Source organism: Harmonia axyridis, chromosome 6, assembly GCF_914767665.1.
Source record: "Harmonia axyridis chromosome 6, icHarAxyr1.1, whole genome shotgun sequence".
Lineage (NCBI taxonomy): Eukaryota > Metazoa > Arthropoda > Insecta > Coleoptera > Coccinellidae > Harmonia > Harmonia axyridis.
The window spans coordinates 4,324,577-4,336,365 of record NC_059506.1 but is presented as its reverse complement, the minus strand read 5'-3'; the positions used below and the strand labels follow the sequence as shown (position 1 = coordinate 4,336,365).

At 34.8% G+C, this 11,789-nt stretch overlaps 1 protein-coding gene across 1 annotated transcript in view; it reads left to right on the top strand.

The window, feature by feature from the left end:
• The first annotated feature begins 9,368 nt into the window (after positions 1 to 9,368).
• The window catches only part of LOC123683204 (major royal jelly protein 1), a 125,847-nt gene continuing 123,426 nt past the window's right edge, over positions 9,369 to 11,789 (top strand). The window contains exon 1 of the mRNA XM_045622108.1: positions 9,369 to 9,509. The gene's annotated coding sequence lies outside the window, so the exon portion shown is untranslated. The remainder of the gene's footprint in view (positions 9,510 to 11,789) is intronic.

Genomic DNA, 11,789 nt, shown 5'->3' with positions numbered 1-11,789 from the left:
TCCCTTTTGTCTGAAAGTTTCACATATAAGTATGAGCAGACACACTAGAGTTTCTAGGTTTCTAAATTTATAAGAGGCAGCAAAATGAGAATAATTCAAAATCAATTGCGATACTACAATCATTTATAGAGACCCTGTATAATTTGTTCATTATATCACCAAATCCATCACATTGGGAGAAATATGAGCGAATGAACTTCCAAGTCATGATTGATTTGTTTAATGAAAGCTGCAAATGGAGCATAAAAAAGATTCGATGAATAATTCACGTATGAACTGATTGCGAGTAATTTATGCTATTCCTTGAAAAATGCAGCACAGAAAAAATGAGTGTTCGGGAAAAATGTAACTAGGCGTTGGTTTGAAAAGCGCGCTTGTCATTGAGTAGCATAAGTTATACTGCATTATGGTTTTTCTTCAATAATGGACTAATAATGAGACATTACCGCGAATATTATGCCTATTTTAGAAATTCATCAGACCAGTCACTTAGAGAATTTTAACAATTTATCTGTTCTCGATACGAACAGATTTGTTGCTAGGCAAGCTGTCACTCTAGGCACAGACCAAATTTGCTGCTCGAACGGAAGTCACATAGCACGACTGAAACAATCTCAGGCGATCGTTATCGAACGCAATTAATGTTTGGACCGAGCATTGAAAGACATAGGGCCGCAATAAAACGAGAGATATGATAAAGTGATTTTACAGGCTGAAAGCATGACAATGCTCGATCCCATGTTGCGAAAGTGGTCAAGACATACTGTGAAACGATGAAATGGGAAATCCTACTCCACCCACCGTATTCTCCAGATGTTGCTCCTTCGGATTATCACTTGTTTCGATCAATGGCATACGACCTGACTGACCAGCACTCCCGGTCTTATGAAGAAGTAAAAAATTGGATCGATTCGTGGATCGCTTGAAAAGATGACCAGTTTTTCAACGAGGAATTCGTACGCTGCTCGAAAGATGGGAGAAAGTAGTGGCCAGCGATGGACACTACTTTGAATCATAATTGTGTCACCAGTTTTTTTACTATAAAGCCTCGAATTTCGGGAAAACACGGCGGAAGCAAAGTTGTTCCGCTATTTAATACCAATGCAAAACAAATGGCTATGAGAATTGATACCGACAACAAATTAAAACTCCCGAAACTTCAGTCGACCACAACAACGTTGTGTTAGCTCTACTATTTAGGTAAGGTATAAGTATACCAAAATTAGCTATTATCATTTTATTTGCATTATGTAATTCTTTATTTTTATTATCCCTTTTATCTAGTTACAAAGTCAATATTTCTTTCCTTACAAATTATTTAGGGATTCTGAGTTTCCCCCACTAGACAATGAATTTGGGACAGCCGATATTGGGATTCCGGATTAATAGAAATAAACATAAGCAATTCATCAATGACGAAAATTTCTGCTCTAAATTAGAGTATTGTGAAAATGAAGAAAACTTATTGAATAAGCGATAATTAGTTTTCGATAGATACAGAGTTCAATTTTTTAATGATTTGAATTTATCAAGCTCACTTTGTAATTTTGATAGCAGTTTAGACGTTATGGATAAGCCTATTTGATTGAAAAAACTTTTTTAATACCCGAATTTCATAATTTCATTGATAGAATCGCTAGGAACGATCAAGGAACATACATTTAAATTATGAAGAAAGACTGGAGTAGTGTACAGATTGGAATCTCGAGACCTTCAATCTGTCTATATACCCCATTGAAAATGTTGAAGGTTGGCCATTTGATGGAAGTAGATCAATTAGATTTTGAAGATTTGAAATGCATTGAATGATTGTTTATTTTCACAATGCCATACATTTTGCTTGCTCCCCAGTAGGTAACATATAATTAAATTGTCTACATTTGATTGATCAGAAGATTGACATTTAGAACCCATTCGATATTTGGGGTTAGTCAGCGACTTATAAGTATAAGGTATAAGTAGCTACTTCACATGTGGTTTTGTATTACTTTAATTATTCCACAGAGCAAATATTACACTATCATAGAACAAATGGTTGATTATGAAGATCTTGTTGAAATTCAACTGATTTCAAATTCAATTAAAAATAATTGGAATCGTTCGAGAAAATAATAATTAATCTGTATGAAATTTTCTGTTTGTGTTTTGGAATGTATATACAATTGAAAAATTTAAGGAAATGGGTTCTTCTGCCATCCAGAGCTATTCTCTGAAACTATGAGAGTTATAAGCACGAAATTTGGTACAAAGAATAAGTTAGTCTATTCTTCTAGCTCGAGGTTGTGAACTCTTACTTACAAAAATTGATTAGACAGAATCATAAAATTCTAAATGTGATATGATGATTGTACTGTAGAGTACTGTAGAGTTCAGCTAAATGAGTTACGGGGTTATGAATTTTGTTAGCACTTGAATGAAAAACACTCGAGATGAGTGTAGGCAATTGAAAGAATTTAATAAGGACTGGAAAATGCTTCACAAACTTATAGTTGAAATTACCCTCGATACTGGATCTAAGATGATGCTTGGGGATCCCTTCTTATCTTGCAATATTGAATAGTCAACTAAATAAGGAAAATCTGGATGTAGCCAATGCGTATCTTCGAGTACGTGTACCCGATGCAATGAAACTGTCAGATTATTTCTTTTCCTGGTCGAATGAATGTAATCAGCCAAATTTATTCTTTATTATATTCATGAAACTTCAAAATGCTAAAGTTTGAATTTTATATTGAGAATCCCTCATCAAAAGTCAGCCCAATATCAAGAGCTGTGAAAAAATAATGCTTCGAGTACTAAGCACTCGAAAAAAAGGCTTCAAGCTCTAAACACTAAGCACCGATTTTCACAAAAGACTCGCGAATACTAAGCACTTTGTAAAAGCAATTCTAGCCCTAAGCACTTGCTTAGTACTTGAACTTCACTTTCAACAGTTTCTACTTCAGTAGGAACTGTTGAAAGTGAAGTTTTTTAATCGGAATAAATATTGTTCCTATAAACATATGTAAGATTATGGACCGGTAAGAGAAGAAGTACAGCAGAATTTTATTGAAGCAAACTAAAAAGTAAATTTTTGCGAAAAAAAATTAGGTTTATTTTTTCTGTAAACAGAACAACAACCAATATAAATATAAGACGCTAGTTTCAAGGTACATAATGAAACTAATCTGATCTATAATACAATTGCGAACCTAATTCATACAAAAGGGCCAGAGTCAGATGTTTGTCACTATTTTGAATTCCAAGATGACCAAAGACTAATCAGATTATGTAAAACGATCATAGGGTAACAAGGCGTCGGCGCATATTTGTGTTATGTCAGAAATCCGAAAGTGCTTAGTGTTTCGATTACTAAGCACTAAGCGCTTCTTTTAAAAAGTGCTCGGAAGCACAAAAAGCCTTCAAGTGCTTTCGAAAGTATTAAGTACAATGCTTTAGCACAGCTCTGCCAACATAATTATCAATTCTCAGCTTATAAGCCGAAATATTTACTCTCTCCGGTATTGAAGAACTGTCAAATCTTATCAACTTCGGTGGAGGAAGATTAGCTCAGTGTCAGTAAAGAGCTAGGACTTTCATCTCTATAGGGAAGTGATTTGTACAGATATAAATTTCGGAATCATTTTTATGTATTTCTATCTTGTTGAATATTGTACGTGAATTTTTCTGGTTCCAGATATTTTCAAAATTAGAATTGTAAAATATTTTGTGAATATAAAAGGTGTTTGATCGTCCTGGGTTTTTGTCCCCTCCATTGTGGTAAATTCAAAGATTTGAACTACGACTCAGAACAAACGACTGGGCTCGGGCATTTTGAGTTGTAACAAAAAGGTTACAAAGTAGAGCATGTCATTCCTGAAGTCCTTGAGACAAGTCTACAAACTTAATTTGATCTTTCCGAAAGTTTTGCTTGAAAACATTCAATAAAGCTATGAATGTTGCCCCTTACTTTATCCACATACTGTAGATTTTTGTCAAGGAAGATTAGTGATCAAGGTATATTTGTGAGTAAGTAGATCAATGGGCAAGGCAGATCTGTGAGCAATGTGAACAGTGGCAACGTCAGCTTTCAAAAGGAGGGGTGTCCAAGAGGGGGCCGGATATTTTTGGGGGGCCAAAGTAAAGCGAAATTATAGTTCTGCTTATCTTTTAGCCTTAGTATGTCAAATTTTAGGGGGGGTGTCAGAATTTTAGGGGGGGTGGGCTGGGCCTCCCTGGCCCCCATAGCGTCGCCACTGAATGTGAATATGTGGGTTAGATAGATCTGAGTAGTAGGTATATCTGAAGCGAGTTGTATGTTTATTACTCGTTTCCATGGAATTTCTCAAATGATGAAAAAATAAAATAATTTATGGTACGGGATTCGAAACAAGGTTATTTTCCTAACTTCAACTGCTGCGGTAAAATCGCCACATTATAATAGTATTTTTATATCCCGACTTCGTGATGTAATTGTTTAGTGTTCGACCTTGAATTTTTGAATTGAAAAATTTATATATAATATATTTATTATATTTTCATAATAGGAAGGTAAATATGACGTGGAAAAATGTATTTGCAGTGATATACAGGGTGTTTCATAAACATGCGGCAAAAATTCAGGGGGTTGTTCCTTGGACTATTCTAAGAATATTTTGTCCTTTGATGATTTTTGAAAAACCTATTTGTTTCGAAGATATAGGGGAAACAAAATTTCAGATAATAACATTTTATTATGAAAAATTACATGAAAATTCAACTCAACCTACAAAAACTGTTGAAAATGACCACCTCTAGCCAGCATACAAGCATCCAATCTTCTCCTCATTGACTGCCGAACCCTTTCAAAAACACCAGGATCATTTCTTATTAAGTTACACCCAGCAATGATCCGATTTCGCAAGTCTTCCACATTATCAATTTTTAGTCAAAAAACTGGCCGTTTTTAGTAATTGGAATGTTGTTAAACAAATTTAAAAATAAATTGTACCTACTTAGTAAACACAGTGCGGTACGCATTTTTATTTAAACTTTTATTAATTTTAAAAATATGAAAAATGTTGTTCGCCCTGTATCTTCGAAACAAAGAGGTTTTTCAAAAATCATCCAAGGACAAAACATGCTTAAAATAGTTCAAGGAACAACCCCCTGAATTCTTGCCGCATGTTTAGGAAACACCCTGTATACAGGTGTATTCATTGCTTAGATTTTATTTAAGATAATTCTGGCGACTCGGCTCGGAATGAGTCTCTGTTCCGTTTTATTCCTCAAGGTGGCAGCATCATTCCAAAATTTTTATTTGTTCTGTCAAAAGAAGTTCATTATTGATTTAACCTTAAAATATTCACATTCACAATATAATTCAGAAAAATTATCGTTCAATACAATCGAATCACTGACAGAATTCTTATTTCAATTAATTGAATAACTGACATGAATTTGTCTGTTGATATGGAATATTTATGCGATGGGAAAAACACAAATGGTATATTTATACTGAAAAAACTGAGAAACAACTTTCAAATGAATCATTTGTATCGGCAATGGGATTTAGAGGCGATTTATTTGTAAATAACATTAAACTATTATGAATATGTTTACCTCCGCAACAGAGTAGCAAAAATGGTACTGACAGGAAATCAGAAGCTTTAGCCGTCCATTTATGTGCCAATTGCACCCTTGGAGACCACATAACTCTTAATAAGTGTATGAAGTCTCTGAGAACGCAATTGACACAATTGGCTGGAGCTCAAAAGCTCCTCGTCAGTGCTTTCCTTATTTTTTCTTTGTTCTATTTGAACAGGCTTATGCTTGAGATGATAATTTGTTAAAATATGACTCCAGATATTTTAATAATAAATAAAATATAAACATACCTCAAATTTGTTGAATAATGAATACATAATTCAATAGGAGTAGACATTAGTATATTATTCAACGAGAGAATTATGTATTCATTATTCAACATATTTTAGGCACCTATGTTTATATTTTATTACTCAATTCAGCAATCTCAATTTATTATTGTCAATTTTGAATTGTTTGAATCATTGACTTATTTATTTTCCGATGCATAGGCAACACAATTCATTTCTTTATTCTTCAGGAATAGATGATATTATGCACAGATAATAAATAGTATACCTTCACTAGTAATATAATATAATAATAACCTATAAAAACTTTGATGGTAAATGTGAATGAGAACAGGCATTCATACTGAATTTGGTACTTGTGCAAAGTTATTTGAATATTTAATTTTTGAGAATGACAATCTACACTATTATACTCTGTAGAGGGTATCCCAAATTCGATGCTCACTGAAAACATCTCGAAAATTATAAGACTTAGAGAAATGGCCGTTTCAAATACATCGCCATATGTATCTTAGTTTCATTTTGAAGATATTCAAAGTATACTAGAAGGTAATGTACATTTCATTTGATAAAACGAAGGATTTACGTTCTCGTAAAGTCGTAAACAGATTTCTAGTATCGTAAAACTTGCGCTAGTTCAGTTAATTTCCACAGTGTTTCTTATATTATGCTGCTCACATTGCTGAATTTCATTTTAGGGTTAAAGATTGAGGTCAACCACAGAAATGACTCTATGTCAGAACAATGGCGAAATGAAGATATAAGATGGAAAGAATTCAGCCCTAATAAGTCAGATTTATTAAAGAATAGTATGTATTTTAAAGTCTCAAAGTTCATGAGAACTTAAATATAATTGAGGCATCACTGCTCTTCGACAACACGGGTTTTTGTTCTATGGACTTTTTCAAGCGTTTAACTTTGCAACAAAATGGGGGAATAATTTGATCTAATAAAACTTGTAGAGAAATACCAAAGGTTTCCATGTGTTAAACAAGTCAACGAATACAGAAACAGAGTAAGAAGGGACCATACAGAAGAACGTTTATTACCGATGATAACGGGGCTTTCAACTATCAAAGAACTCCGACAGAAGCGTTAGATGCACGAAAATCAGAAAGTGTCTTTGAGGACGTGATCAGATGCTTAAGAGTTGTATAGACCTAGACTAGCATGGTTTGCCTTAGCTGATAGCTTTTTGAGTCAGAATTTGGATCTACTTCCTGGCCCATATTTGCTTCCCCTTTCTTTCTCTTCATTTCAAATGACTTCAACAACAGCTGCAGCCTAGAATTGTCTATTTCCCACAACTGTGAGACTGTAAACATCGTCGAAATGGCCAAAAATCACCTTGTAAACAAATACCTTTCCGAACTATCGTGATAGTACTATCAACTATCTGGCACGACGGTATAGTGCGAGAGTGCTGTCGCGACAGTGCTATTGTCGAGGCTATAGTAACTATCACGTAGTTTACATGGTGATACTTGCTGCGATAGTTACTATCACGATAGTAACTATCCCGGAAACTGTCATTGTGAAAATTGGCATTCAATTATGTTTACCATTACTACCACTAAAGTACTAATATGTTAATAATGATAATAAGAGAGTTTATTCAGAATATTACATAAATAAACTCTATAATACTGATAGTTACTATCAGCGTGAAAGTGAGCCATAAGGATGTATATAAAAGTTTTGTTGTAGTTTTTAGGCGATTCGAAGCAGAATTTGAAGATTGCGATGTTTATATACTAACTGACAAAAAAACTGCAACACCCAAAAGGAGCTGTTTAAATTTGAATTTTTTTTTGGTGGAACATAGGTAGTATAGCAAGGAGAAAATGATTGAACATTTGGAGAAAAGAATCGTGAAGGTTTTTTCATGTGAACAATTTTTGTTACTTTAATATTGTAGTCCTTTTTTGTAATTTTTTTAAATTTCACAATAAACCAGCTGTTCGACGAGATCCAAAGTCGATATTGAGTTCTTGTTCAAATGTCTAGAGTAAGTATACGCAAAATTTATAGCCAGATAAGTGAATTTCGAGAAATCGCTATCCGTACAAACAGAAATCCAACTACTGTTATGAGATGTTGTCAAGCGTGGTTTGGTAATGCCCAAAATCGAAGAAGTTCAAGACTTATGGCCATTAGAGACCGATTTGCGACAACTCGATCTTTGGCTGATGAGTGGTTAGGATAACAAGACCATCCTGTAACTATCCTAACGGTTTAACGCCGGATAAGGTCTTTTGGACTGCAGCATTATCGACCCCATCTTGTGTTACCTCTAACCGTTGAGCATCGCCGGCAACGATTACAGTGGTTCAGAGAACGTCAACATTGGAATGTGGAATGGCATCAGGTCGTCTTTTCTGATGAGATTTTATTCTCCTGGGTGCACATGATGGCCGAAAGTTGAGACGACATCGGGGAGAAAGGCGTGAACCTCAGTTCGATGTTGAACGTCATGTACACCGGTATGGGGTGCTATTGCACATGCAAGCAGTTCATTATAGTCTTTATTCGAGATAACTTGACAACGCTGCGTTACCTTCAAGAATAATGGAGTCATATGTTCTCCCTTACCTTAATCGAGAATCCAATATTTCATCAAGATAATGCTCGACCTTATGTTTCCAGAGATAGTTTAAACTTTTTCGAAGCAACCCATGTGACTCTTTTGCTGGCTCTGGCCGCCCAGATCCCCCGATCTTTCGTATATAGAGCATGTAGAAGGCTTGGAAATTTACCCTAGTCCTCACGGACTTTGGCGGCTCTGAGATATGAAGTAAAGGTAGCTCGGGTTAGTATCCCTCAAGAAGAAATAGACCATCTTGATGCATCAATGCCGAGACGTGTTGGGGAGTGTATAGATAATCGCGTTGAACAAACACATTATCAACAAATTTTTTTTGAAAAAAATTGTAAACCCTCTTTTTTTTCTCCAAAAATCTATCTTTTATTCCTTCCTATACTCGTATCTACTATCTGTTTTATTGAAAAAAATTCAAATTTCAACAGCTCCTTCTTGGTGTTGCAGTTTCTTTATCAGTTAATATATTTCGCAATATTCGAAAGCTGTACCTAGCTTCTCACATTTAGTATCTGATATTTGTGTTAGTTTATTGAAAATCACTCGTTACTTTGATCTATTGGCGTCTATCAAATTAATTTTCTATTTAAAGCTGCTTCTTTCATAAGAAATTCGATAAAATGTGTTTCTTCAAGAAATATTTTCGATAAAAAGGGTTCAATCAAATGAATTTATATAAATTTTGCTTTGATCAAATTCCGTCACCCCAACTTCTGCAAAAGCTACTATTGGTAGGTACTAAACCTTAAATTCACTTACAAAGTTCAATATCGATCCCGGGGTTAGACAGGATGCAATCTAACATGGAAAAGAGGCGGCGTTGGCGGGTGTGTCACCTACCAGGACACACGGCGGCCACAGTTCGAGGTCGTTCTCCAAGAGGGGGTAGGAGAAAGTACTTACTCAGTTGCGTATTTCTCTAGATTACCGAAACTACCAACGGATATTCCGATTCGCGTTCAGGTTCCTGCTGATTGCGTACCGAGTGCTCGAATTTTAACACGCGCCGGCTATTACGTGCTTGGCTACTGCTTTTTTTGAAGATCTGATTTGAGGTAAGTCGATTCTTTTGTTTGGAGCGAACGTCCTTCGGAGCGCCCTTGAGTCAAGATTAGAACATTCTTTTCGATTTTTGTTTTTATATGTACCTCTATGAATTAATATACAGGGTGTTCAGGAGGTTATTCTGCATGAAAAAATAATCACATTATGCTATATATCTTTTGTTCGCAAATGCTTCGTTTTCCGAAAAACGATGAGCCTCAATTTTGGTACGCCACTGAAATATTCCAAACTAAAAATCATTTTTGAATTATTCGATCAATTCGTGACAAAAAATCTTTCCTACTTTATTTCGTATGGGGCGCCGTTTTAATGCAAAAAAATATGCGTCCATACTATACATACAGGGTGATTCACCGCGATGGCCTGTTAGACGATTATGGAAAACTAATCGTAATTTAGTCCTGAAAATTTGTATTTTGGGGTTTGAGACAATGATTTTTCCCCCTTAATATATTCAGATCTCTACAACTTCCTGTTATACCGGAAACATACTACTACTTTTGCAAATATTTCAGCAATATGCTATACCTTGGGTAAAAACTCAACGGTTTATAAGTGAATGGGATTCTTATGAAAAAATTCGTGGAAACAGGGACTCACATTTTTTTGAATATTTCTGCAGAATAGTAATTTACGTAACAAGTCCGGAAAATAGGGTTTCTTTGGACGAATAGACAAAATTCCAGGACTCGCTTACGCTCGTCCTGGAAGTCTATGAGTCCAAAAAAACCTTTTTCGGGCGTGTTGCGTACAATATTTTTTCGGCAACCGTGTAGAATAACACTATCGCTGCTGCTTTCCATATTTTATTGCGATTGCGATCAAAAAACATGCAAATTGTTGACAACTAATTCCATATGAACTGTCTCGGTTGCTATGGTAATGATCAACTGCATTTTTCAAAAATATACCTACCAAGATTTTACTATTTACAATGACACAAGCGACGTGATTCTTTTCCGGATTAGTCCAGGAAGTACGTACTTTCCGGACTAGGCCGGGAAATGCTACTTTCTCAGAGAAAAAGCGTCCGGGAAGTGAGCACTTCCCGGACGGTTGCCGAAAAAAAGTTTTTTTTGGAAAAAAACTCTTTTTCATTTTCGATTCTGCAAATACGTAGTATGATGAGACTGTTTGCAGTTTGGATCAGAAATGTACATGTTTATAAGAAGATCACGAACTTGTACAACTATATTTTTTATTATTTCAGTCGATTCTACGTACAAAGATAGTGGGGTCGGTAAGCAAACTCTATATCTCAAATGAAGACTTCATAAGTTATCGACGAAGAACTTTAAATGAGGGAAAACCGAATTTCCTAACACAGAAAGAAACTAAAATTGGATGTTTGGATAACTAAATTTTACATTTAATGAATTGTAACAAATTTTTTGTTGGGATTGTTGGGAAATCCACAGACCATTATTATTTTCAATAACAAATAATTCAAAGCAATTATTGAAATGTCAAATTGAGTTATTGAATTTTATTAATTTTTTTCTGTATTTTTGGTCACAGACTATTGCACAGAGTTAAAAATTGCGGTTTCCTCATTTAAAGTTCTTCCTCGATAACTCTCAAAGTATACATTTTAAGTATAGGGTTTGCTTAACTAATCCGCACTCTTTTCAGACGTAGAATCGACTGAAAAAATAAAAAATATAGGTTCAGATTTGAAAATCTTGAGTTTTGATGAATTTGAATTGTCCAAGTTCATGATTTTGTGATAAACACATTGTATATTTTTCGTCCAAACCGCGAACAGGTTTATAATCTAGGAATTTGCAGAATCGAAAATTAAAAAGGTTTTTTCGAAAAAAACTTTTTCTTCAGGAATATTCAAAAAAGTGTGGGTCATCGTCGCCACCATTTTTTCATAAGAATCCCATTAACTCATGAACCGTTGAGTTTTTACCCAAGGTATGGCATATAGCTGAAATTGTCATAAAAAATGTTATCTAATGATGCGATAATATAGTGGTTGTGCCATTCAAAATAAGTAAAAGTCTGTTTTCGGTATTACCGGAAGTTGTAGAAATCTGAAAATATTTTAGGGAGGAAGATCATTGTCTCAAACTTCAACATGCAAATTTTCAGCACAAAATTGTGATCAGTTCTCAATAAACTTCTAATAGGCCTTCACGGTGAATCACCCAGTATAATGTTTTAAAGTAACGACAATTACGCGCCAAAATGTTTTATTTATGCCACCCTATACGAAAAAAATGATTGTTTGTTTAAAATATCTCAGTGGCCTACCATTTCTTTTC